The following is a 12,002-nucleotide window of genomic DNA, read 5'->3' as shown; positions in this document are numbered from 1 at the left end:
AAGGACGAAAATTTGGTGTGACTCCCTTATTTGGACAAAACGTTACAGGGGCCTAAGCACAAACTACCCCAAATAGTAAAAAAAAGGCTTAGCACGGGGGGGGGGGGGAGCCTAGCAGCGAAAGGGGTAAGAGCTGCTCTTAAAAATATCAAACAAAAAAGATAGCTTTATTAAAAAGCAGTTACAGACACGGTGGTCTTCTGACCTCAGCAGACCACTATCCCTATGATGGCTACAGAATCCTAATGGATCGCAAATTGCAACCTTACTCATTAATATGCATGAGATAGGTCTATTTGTGACCCACTAGGAATTGCTAATGAAACTCAAAAGAGTGCCATGCATTAGGAATAAAGAATACGTTATTGCGATTCGGAGAGAATCGCAATTGGGAAATTGGTATTCATAATGTTATTTCATCTGGCCCCTAATTATATTGCTTTGGGTCTTGATTAGTGATTATAGAATTGTCTTACTATTATATTGTTTTCCTCTGTGTATGATGTTAAGTATTATTCTAATCTGTTTTCCTTTCTCAAGTACTCCGAGAACCTGGATGGTGTTGATTCACATTTAACAAAAGTGCTCATCAATTTAATCTTACAAGCATTTAGCTCTCCTTCTGCTCATAGGTGTGACGGACTGTGGAGTTTGATAATGCGTAGTAGTACTAGTATTAGTAGTCAGAGGATCTGAGCCCAGCATGACTTCAAGCCGAAAGTTACCTCCACAGAAAACTAGCCTCAAATCCTGTTCACTACAATGGTTCCATTGCTTGCATGTGGTACTGCTGTTGGAAATTACCTTAATCTTCATTGTTGGTGGTAAAAGGCTTCTTATCTCCTTCTGCATTCGGTCAACAATGCCTGGGTACATGGTGGTACCTCCGGATAGCACAATGTTAGCGCACAGGTCCTTACGGATATCAAGATCACATTTCATGATGGACATGTATGTAGTCTCATGGATTCCAGCCACTTCCATTCCTGCCAGGAATTAATGGACAGGTCAGCAAAGCACATAGTGAACCACCACAAAAAAAACAAATAGCTGCCGCCGTTAATTACTTTACAGTATGAAATAATAACTGGAATTCTGCCATCACATTTAATAGCATGTTGTGTAAAAGTCAATGTAATTTGAATATAATGTATTCCACCTTTTGTTAGACGTTTGCCTAGTAGATAATTTATTAAAATAATGGCATTTGGTTTAAATTCTGTCTTGTCACTAATGTGGTGATTGGAGTTCTATTAAGACGAAAGAAGTTGAAATAAAAAATTAACTCTGAATTGGCCTTCTAAGAAACAAGTTATTAATAGAAAAAGGCATACCAGTTATTTATTAATGATAATCTTAGATCCTGTACCTAGATGTTTGAGCCAAGTGGAAAGGAGTGATACAGTAAACTGATAAACATTATAGCCTTTTGCAGTCTATGCAATCGATAGAACACTGGCAGGGAGCCCCGATACTTGAACGTTTCTTAAGATGAAAAGTGAGCTCAGGTAAAAAGAGAGTGTGAGCTTGAATGGGAAGATGTAGTTGACTAATATTTTGAAAGTAGTTGGATAAGTGATTGCACTACTTCTATTAAATGATCGATTTCTGTAAAAGCAGCACAAACCTTGTTCTTCCTTATTAACCAATTATTGAGGTCTGCGAGCCTTTAAGCAAAACTTGCTTAAAAATAAACTCCAGGTTCTCTGATATTGTAATTTATATTGTGTCAAGAAGGCTCATATATTGCTTGACTTTGAGCTGATACACAATATCTGGATTTAGAGTGTGGCAAACAGTCTACAGAATTATGTAAATGTTGTAATTTACAGGTAGATCATAATGTTTGGTGGTTAGGGCTATCATTAACATTAACAACTAAAATATTATATTTGGCTATTAAGTTACTGGAGCTTTTATGGTAAAAAATTACAAACAAGAAAAATACTATTTTTTTTTTTTTTTTTATGAAGCAATACATGACAAAGCCAGAGACAAGAATAAGAATTCAAAATAGAGTCAAATGCTTAGAAGAAATGTCCACCCAATAGGATTTTATGTGTGCTCATTCAAGGATTTTATTAGTATAGTCCCTAAATTTGTGCCGGATTCTTCTACTCTCTAATTTTGCTTTCATTTATTTCTTCTTGTCTATAGAGCATATACTACTTCCCTATTACTATTTTGAGGATTGCTTAGGACTGTAGACCTCTATTGAACATTGAATAAGGATAATAGGTTTATAAAACTGTCACAAGAATATTAGGAATACAGAAAAGCTCTGTGAGATTCTGGACTGAAAATGTGCAGCTCGCACTGCTTGAGCTGCAATTTAGCGTCGGTTGCACAAGCAGCACTAAAAATCAGCACGAACTGCACCATGCGTTGCGCAAGAGGACGTGGCCATTCAAGTTGATTTTGCTCTGCTCAAGTAGAAAAATCTACTTTGAGCTGCAGCAAATCTACTCTAATGGCAGCCCTCTGACTGTGAACACCAGCCACCACCCGTATCAGAAAATTGCGCTAGGGTACGGTAAACCTTGCTCGTGCTTGTCAGCTCGCATATTTTGACCCTCGTGGGGAATAAAAAGCTACCTCGTGGCGACTGGCGATATTTGGCCAGAACTCTGCATTAAAGAGTAACATGGAGAGGCCAAAATTCAACCAATTTCACAGGTGGAACGGAAATTTTCACCCACCCCTGAAAAAATATTAGCTAGCGATCCCATATTGAGTCATGGAAAGAGGGTTGAGATCCTATGGAATATAAAAGCATACAGTTCAACTAAATAATAATTAGTTTTTATCATTCCCTTAGTATGTCTTTTGCAGCCCATGCAACACTATGTGGCGACTGAAAACCTCATCATCTAAGGACTTCAGGGAAAAACTGAAAATACAGACATCATAAGGAATCTATACGTAAGTGGAGAACTTCTCTCCTCTTTGTAGGTTCACTAGGAGATCTTGCAGAAATAAGTTAGGCTTTTTCAGCAATAAATGTGTAAAATAAATAGCACATCTCTTTTTTAATTACATTTTTTAATTTAGCAATTGCTCTGTGTACATAAGTAGATGCTATCTTGCATGAATAATTTGCTCCCCATGCCCTGTGGGATGTTTCTCACAGCCATCCTAGCCGCTAACATTAGCCAGATCTTCTGATATTTGGGCCATACTTTGTTGCCCGTAATGTATAGCACATGCCATCTAGCCTCTAGAGGGACAGTAAGACCCATGAACTTGGGCCATAACATGGACCACCGCCTTCCAGTGTTGCTGGATCATGGGGCAATCCCAGAGAATTTGAAAGAAGGAACCCACCATACCATATTCCCTCACACACAGGTCTATGTCACATCACCCCAGACAATGTAATGGTGATCTGGAGGAATATGATCTGTGGAGTATCCTCAATTGTATCAATCCTAAGCGGGCACATATCACAACCTCCCTAGGGCTCTGTAGTGCCTCCATACAGTCATCACTGATAAGTCCGATGTCACCCTCCCATGCGTCCCCCAGGGACCTTAAGGGGTCTGGGTAGTTGTTTCATTAATATTCTATAGGTCAGTGAGATTGCTTTATCCAACATAGGGTCCTAAAGCACTCGGTCCTCTAACAAAATTGAATTCGGCAACTACTTTCCCTCCAGCACCTGACAGAGCATCACATGACCTAACTGTAAGTGATTAGATCTGATTCCACACCTTGTATTCGATGATTGGGTCCTCAAACCTCAGCAGTGCTCTCCCTCTCCAAACATCTCCCAAGTGCTCGACACCCAGCAGCTCCCATTTATGAAAACCCTTCAGGTTCCTGACTTGTCTCAGCAAGTTACTGTCCCAGAGTGGAGTCCTGTCGGTGAGTTTGCCCTCCCATCCCAGAAATCTAGTGGCCTCTCTTCACACTCTCACCACCATCTATATTTGAATCGGTCATAAGTTCTCCCGTTCCTTACCCTATAGTAGTGATGGGTAGCCGCAACACCTCATAGCCTCTTGGTTGACTTGATATGCCGGTTCCTCCACATCCATAAACAGCCAATCATTGATTATGATCAAATGGGCTTCCCAGTAGTAGATACGTATGTCAGGGACTGTCAGCCCACCCTCATATACCCCTTGAGTAGTAGCTTATAGAGAGAGATACGTGAACTATCCCTCTCCCACAGGAGTTTGAACAGTGCACTGTCGACCTTAGAGAAGAATTCAGGCAGCACCCTCCAGGGGGTATTTTGGAGAACATATAGTAGTCGGGGGAGGGCCATCGTCTTGAATAGCACATCCCGTCCCATCAAGGACACCGGGAGTGCCCGTCAGTGATCAACATCAGTTCAGAGGCGTTCCAGATGGGGAAATAGGTTTCTTTCCAAGAACTCCTTAGCACTTTGTGTAACATAAATGCCCAAATATTGCCACCCGTCTGTCATGATTTGGGCTGCACACCTTGACGACAAAGCCAGGCTACCCCTGGCAAGGGTGAATATAAGGGACTTATCCTAGTTAATCTGATAGCCAGAGCAGTCCCCAAAAAACTAAAAAATGTGGAGTATTCTATCCACCGTGAGGCTAGTTTGGGTAGCGTATAGTAGGATATTGTCAGCATAAAGGAAACTCTGTTCCTCCCAGTCTTGTCCCGTGCCAATCCACTTCAGGAGGGGCTCCTGACAAATCCAGGCAGCCAAGGGCTCTAGCCCCAGAGCAAAAATCATTGGGGACAAGGAACAGCCCTGTCTTGTAGCCTTGTGCAGGGCGACAGAATGGGACAACGCCCTATTGCCCTCACTCTCGCCAGCTGGCCCTGATGTAGGAGTCTAATCCAAGTACAGAACCTGGGCCAAATACTAAAATGGCAAGGGCAACAAACAGATACGTCCATTCAATACTATCAAATGCCATCCTTCCATATAATGAGAGCAGAACAGCATCTTCAATCTGGGGAGCTCCGGTCACGTGTAATACCCTGTAGAGTTGCTTCAAATTCCATCTGGTACCCCTGTGCAGCATAAGCCCAGACTGGTTCGGGTGGACCACCATGGCTATCACTGTTTTCAGTCTATTGGCCAAGGCCTTTGCTAAGACCTTGGCCTTTAGGTTCAAGAGAGATATAGGCCTGTGGGAGCTACAAGCCCTGGATGGCTTACCTTTTTTATGGATGACTACAATAGTAGCCAGCCTCTGGTATATTGGCAGGCTGCCCTCCTTCCTAGCTGCCTGAAATATGGCCAGCATGTATTGTACCACCTTGTCAGCCACGCATTTGTATTGTTGCACGGGCAGTCAGTTGGGCCCAGCCGCCTTCCCAGATTACAACTCTTAGATTGCCCCTCCATCTCTTCTACCGTCAGGTCTTGCTCTAGCATATCCCCATCTTTGTTTGACGGGACCGGGAGGGAAAGATCTTTAAGGAGGTCAGCAAACTCTTCGCCAGACCGATTTGTCATGGAGGAGTACGTGTCCTCATAGTATGTGGCAAAGGCCTCCTCTATGGCCTCCCCATTTGTGATGTACCAGCAGAGTCCCGGATTTCTACTAACTAATTCCTGCCCCTATCTCTCCTCTCCAGCTAGGCTATAAGCTTGTTAAGCTTATCACCAATATCGTATAGGCGTCTCTATGTGGCCAGCACGTGCGCTCGGGCTGTATTTTCTGCCAGGCCTCTCAGCTCTTGTTGTCGAAGTTTGAGTCTGTGGCATTGGTCAGGGTGGGGTGCCCCCCTCCAGCATCGCTGTCTCAATGGAGGTGTTTTTCTTTTCTAGCGTCTCACACTTGATAGCCTGTTCCTTTCTCAAGCCCCCAAACAGGGCCTGGCAACCGCCACGCAGTACTGCCTTGAAGTCTTCCCATAGGGAGCATGGTGAATCGATCGTCCCCTCATTCTCCTGAAAATATTGATCCGTCCGTTCCTGTATCTTGTCTTGGAATTTTCTGTCTGTTGGATGTCAGGGATCTATCCTAGTGGGCAACGTCATGTCCCTAATGGAACCCAAGACAGACACCACTACCAGGGAGTGATCAGAGATACCGTGCGGCAAGTGTGATGCATGCTTGTGGTGCGTGAGTATGTGATCCAAGTGGGAGAAACTACCATGTGCCACCAAGAGGTAAGTAAACTATTGTGCAGTGGAATTGTGTGTGTGCCACAAATCTACTAGTCCCATAGCATCTACAAAGGCTCAAAGCGGACTAGCGTCAGTACCCTCCGTTGTATTGGTCATTCTATCTCTCTTTAGGTCCATTGTCACATTCATGTCCCCTCCAAGTATCATCATACCAGGAGGCATCTCTAGAATTATTGTGATATGTTCTGGGAAGGTTTCCCTATGGAGTCGTGATGGCATGTAATCTGAGCAAAGGTTAAGTATACGTCCCTCTCATGTGCCTGTCTGTGCTACAAACTTACGAAGTGGAACACTCCATGTTCGGCCAGATGTATAAGGTACTGAGCATTTCATTAGTATACCTGTGCCCCTCAAGTTGGAGGTGAAGCCCGCATGTGCCACCAGGGAGTAACCAAATCGGTCTAATGCCCTATTGTGGTTGCCTTTCAAATGAGTTTCCTGTATAAAAACGACGTCTGAGGTGTGCCTGAGGATATACTGTAAAACAATAGTGCATTTTAATTTGTTGCCTAGGCCATTGACATTCCATATCTTGATCTTCAAATCAGAGCGAATACGAGTTTCTACGAGGTGACGTGTTTTGTGGCAGTCCTACCTAGTGTGTGGTCGGGTGAAAACCCTGTTCCCTACCTACTGAGGGATCCAAGTCCCATTCCACTGAGCAAAAACATATCAAATCATGAAAGAACCTTCAAAATATAACTTAATTGACTTCCCCAAGAAAACTCCTCCTACCCTGCTACCCGGCATAGTAGGCTTGAAAACGCCCACCAACCCAACTTGCAGAGCGCCTGTCGCCCGAACTGTAACATATAGTGTCTGTAAAGGGTGACCGGCGCCTCCAAGACACTCTAAATGACTGTGCATATCCACAGCATACCAAAATTACCTCATATCTGCATCCCAGATCATCTCTTATTCTCAGCCTTAGGATCATCCATCATTTGCTCCCTGGTGATCATACCTATATCTGGGATGCTCGGGTCCAGGCATCTCGATCATCAACCCACTCAACCAGTTTGTGCCCCTCGGCCACCGGTTCTAGTGACCTGGGGGTCAGTGCTTTCAGGGTCATTCAGGTCCGCAGTCAGACCCCAGTCATATCTCCTTCAGTGGAATGTTCCTGAGTGTGCTCAGGTGAAGTGTCTTCCTGCTGTCCAGTGGGGCTTCCTCTCCTCACCTATTGCTGGGCCCTTCGCTCAGGAGTGCGCCAGCCCTCGATCCAGTCCCGCACCTCGGCTGGCGTGTTGAAGTACCTCGATTTACCCTCTGCCAGCACTCGCAGCCGCCCCATATACAGCAGGGTGGAACACCTCTTGACTTCATCGAAGCTCCGGCACTGATGCTGTATTTGTAGTGTAAAGTTCTGGAACAATCGTATTGTGGCTTATTTGTATGCCACATCACCAAGGGAGCGAGCAGCCTGTAGCATGGCATTACAATCTCTGTGATTAATAATCAAGACAATAATCATCCTTGGGGGAACCCAGGACTTAGGCGGTGGTATCTGTGCCCTATGCGCCTGCTCAATGGAGAAACAGTTTAAGAGGCGCATGGGACGGAGAGTGTTGACAATAGGTCTTCAAGGAAGAGGTCCACGTTGGGTCCCTCCACCCCTTCTGGGACCCACACCATTCTGATGTTGTTCCTGCGCGCCCTGCCTTCTTGATCTTCAAGTTGTGCCGCCATAACTGTGTGTATTGAACTTGTTCCCCCTACTTTTTGGACGCAGACTATAGCAGGGGGATATGATTCCCTTGTGGTGACTTTCTCTGTGATTTTCTTAATATCAGCCCTCAAGAGAGTAACGTCGACAGTTACAGCATCTATTTTGGGTTCCAGAGTACTTTTAAGGTCACAGATTGCTGCCATAATAGCTCAGAGGGAGGGTTCTGCCGGCCCCAATGCCTCGGTCTAGGCCCGCCACACCCAAGGATGGTTTAGTCCCTGCATATTTGTCCATCTTGTTGGACTGTACTTGCGCCTGTCTCTTAGGTTTCACCATAGCCTCGGAGAGCCGACAGCGAAGAAGAAGATGAGAGAGAAGGGGTCGGACTCAATCCCTCATGGACTCGAATTTATCAGAGCCTGTGCTGTGTGGCGCTCGCGTGGGAGTTGTAGGATCAGTCAAGCAACAGTCAGGTCCTGGCAGCATGGGGGCCCAGAGCTGAGTTCAGAGGCCGAGTTCCACTCCAGATGCACACACCTCCGTGGGCTATCCCAGCAGGTCACCTGCGCAGCTCCTCACTGGTCCAGAAGCCCACAGAGTGTCAGCCCACCTCCACCCAGTGATGGGAGCACGAGTCCAGCTAAGGGCCACAATGGTGTAGTTCTCCAATGGGGATCCACCCCCTCGTGCACACATGATTCGACAGGGATTGCCGCCTCTGCTATTTTAGGCCTGTAACGCCATGACCCCCAGGCGTACTAAGCAGGTCCCAAGTGAGCAAGTTCTCACCTCAATAGGGTTCAACAGCACAGCCAGCACTCAGGCCCAGCTCACTGCGCAGAAAAAATCCCCCCGTGCCAATTGTCCTCGAGGGATAGATGAGGAAGGTGGAATAAAGCTCCAGTCTACAGTGAAACTGAATTTATACACCCCCAGGTCTTCAGGGCCCAATCGCACTTTTCTTGTCGGCTCAGCAGCAGCAGTTGGGAAATAGCAGTCTCGGAGTAAGTGAGGGCTGCCAAGTTCAACACACCGTCTGTGCTAGCCTTTGAACATGAGGCACAATATCAGCAACGGAACCATCTAACCCAGCATCCGTGTGCCTTTTCTTCAACGTTGGCAGCTCCCAGGGTTCTGAGCACGGAGCTGCAGCACCCAATGCCGCAGCGTATCTCCTTTGTCTGGACATCGGGGGCCTCCACCCAGACACCAGCTGGGCTACACAGTCCGGGAAAGCCTGCATGCCCTCGGGCCAGAGTGCCTGCCTCCTCACATGCCAGCACAGCGAGCCTCTGCAAGTCCCTGTCCATCGCTGGCCCGTATGTCTCGGTCCCGCGCCACAGCCAGACGTGGGCCCCACGCTGTTGCTCTCTGGCAGGCAGGACGGCCAAAATCAGCCAGAGAGGGTACGGCGGTGCTCCACTTCAGCCCCCACATAGCCGCCGCATGGTTGTGGGGTCGGATGCTCCTCCTCTCCTTGAGCCGGTGCAGGGAAACACAGCCTGTCTCACACAGCACGGGCGCCCAACACCGCAGTCGCCCGGGGCTCAGTCTGCAGGGTAAATTGAGGCTGTGCGCTCTTGTTTTCAGGGTAGATGTGTGCAAAGTTAGGTATGAATGGCAGGTTTTAAAGTATTAGGCACCTCTGAGCATGCTCAAGGTGCAGCCATCTTGGCTGGAGCCAAGCCACGCCCCTCTGTTTCAACTGGTCTAATCAGGAACATGTTAGTTGTGGAAATGGTGCAGAGGGTCATTGCTCTGAGTGAGTCACCTGAGCTTAGATCTACAATAGTGTACAGATTCTCGATAGCTTTAGCGTTCTCTCGGATCTAATATGCACTTGATTTACAATTAATTCTGGTTTAGGACAACCATATTTTAAAGACAAACATCTTCCAGGAAAATAAAGGAAAAAAAGTATATGTTAACTTTTTGCATCCCCCAATCATCTATCCTTTAAAGGCAAACTTTATTTCATCCTTGTATTCCTCCAAAAACCTATAGGGAATGGCCATATGACATTTTTTTTTTTTTTACAGAATTTTATATAGCGCGAACTTGACCCGAATCGGGTATCAGAGCGCTTTACATAGCACCAGTTGCATTACATGAGGACACATTACAGGTTAAATAATAAGAAAAATAAAAAATAAAATATATATATATATATATATATATATATATATATATATATATATATATATATATATATATCCCAAAAAGAAGAAATGTCGAGGCACCAATCTGAAGGACATCAGCGTTTATTTGCAAATTCAAACAGGCAGCATAGGTTTCTCTTCCTTACGCATTTCAGCTGTCACAGCAGCCTTGATCACAGGTGAGCCAAAATGTGATGCTTAGTGCTGGAGGCCTTAAATCCAGATAGGCACGTGACCTGTAGTATAAACATCAGTTCCCATAATGCACTTGTAATGTAAGTACAATCTGTGCCATGTAATGTTCATATTTGTCTTGCTTGATAGCGTCAAAAAAACATCACATAAAACATAGTTCAAGTGCACTTATTTACAATCAGGAAAAAAGTCACGTTTAAAAGTAAGGCTTCATAAAATATATCTCCAAACTTGGCTCGAAATGCTGCCTGTGTTCCTTCATGTGGAAACACTGCATCTCCAAAAAGTGCCAGAAGGGAAAATTCCCTTCCTGCTCCCTTTCTCACCTCGGTGCAACTATTACCGGAAATCCTTCATGGTGTCAGCACAGAGAGGTAAGCGGGACATGCTCCCCAATTAAGTCCACAAAAAATCCTCCACAGTCGGGAGCCCCCATCCCTGCAGGGCTGCCTCGTGAAGACAGGATGTGAAGCTTCCTGCCAAACAAATCCCAAAAAGAAGAAATGTCGAGGCACCAATCTGAAGGACATCAGCGTTTATTTGCAAATTCAAACAGGCAGCATAGGTTTCTCTTCCTTACGCGTTTCAGCTGTCACAGCAGCCTTGATCACAGGTGAGCCAAAATGTGATGCTTAGTGCTGGAGGCCTTAAATCCAGAGAGATATATTTTATGAAGCCTATCACGTGCCTATCTGGATTTAAGGCCTCCAGCACTAAGCATCACATTTTGGCTCACCTGTGATCAAGGCTGCTGTGACAGCTGAAACGCGTAAGGAAGAGAAACCTATGCTGCCTGTTTGAATTTGCAAATAAACGCTGATGTCCTTCAGATTGGTGCCTCGACATTTTTTCTTTTTGGGATTTGTTTGGCAGGAAGCTTCACATCCTGTCTTCACGAGGCCGCCCTGCAGGGATGGGGGCTCCCGACTGTGGAGGATTTTTTGTGGACTTAATTGGGGAGCATGTCCCGCTTACCTCTCTGTGCTGACACCATGAAGGATTTCCGGTAATAGTTGCACCGAGGTGAGAAAGGGAGCAGGAAGGGAATTTTCCCTTCTGGCACTTTTTGGAGATGCAGTGTTTCCACATGAAGGGACACAGGCAGCATTTCGAGCCAAGTTTGGAGATATATTTTATGAAGCCTTACTTTTAAACGTGACTTTTTTCCTGATTGTAAATAAGTGCACTTGAACTATGTTTTATGTGATGTTTTTTTGACGCTATCAAGCAAGACAAATATGAACATTACATGGCACAGATTGTACTTACATTACAAGTGCATTATGGGAACTGATGTTTATACTACAGGTCACGTGCCTATCTGGATTTAAGGCCTCCAGCACTAAGCATCACATTTTGGCTCACCTGTGATCAAGGCTGCTGTGACAGCTGAAACGCGTAAGGAAGAGAAACCTATGCTGCCTGTTTGAATTTGCAAATAAACGCTGATGTCCTTCAGATTGGTGCCTCGACATTTCTTCTTTTTGGGATTTGTTTGGCAGGAAGCTTCACATCCTGTCTTCACGAGGCCGCCCTGCAGGGATGGGGGCTCCCGACTGTGGAGGATTTTTTGTGGATATATATATATATATATATATATATATATATATATATATATATATATCCCATCCAACATCCATCCAACTCCAAAGAGAAAGTGGCACGTACTCATAATCGGTATGAATAGGGCTAATTTATTATGTTCAGGTCTCCCACGACCCCACAATGACAGAGAGACGCGTATCGACTGCGTGACTTTATCAATCTAATTTGGCGCCGTAAAATCAAACTATATATACTCCTCCCCTCTACTGCAGACACAAATAAACATAGAGAGCAAACTACATGGGTTAAT

The 12,002-nt window shown here is 45.3% G+C and overlaps 1 long non-coding RNA gene and 1 pseudogene across 1 annotated transcript in view; one reads left to right on the top strand and one right to left on the bottom strand.

The window, feature by feature from the left end:
• LOC146796540 (actin, cytoplasmic 1-like) overlaps nucleotides 1-12,002 on the bottom strand; it is a 70,989-nt pseudogene that overhangs the window by 31,728 nt on the left and 27,259 nt on the right.
• The window catches only part of LOC146796539 (uncharacterized), a 36,339-nt gene continuing 35,182 nt past the window's right edge, over nucleotides 10,846-12,002 (top strand). Inside the window, exon 1 of the long non-coding RNA XR_014969635.1 lies at nucleotides 10,846-11,170. This is a non-coding gene — a long non-coding RNA (uncharacterized LOC146796539). The remainder of the gene's footprint in view (nucleotides 11,171-12,002) is intronic.

The sequence above is a fragment of the Triturus cristatus genome, chromosome 10 (assembly GCF_964204655.1).
Source record: "Triturus cristatus chromosome 10, aTriCri1.1, whole genome shotgun sequence".
In the NCBI taxonomy this organism is placed as follows: Eukaryota; Metazoa; Chordata; class Amphibia; order Caudata; family Salamandridae; genus Triturus; species Triturus cristatus.
Note: the sequence above shows the minus strand (reverse complement) of the source record. Positions and strands in the feature narration are given on the sequence as shown.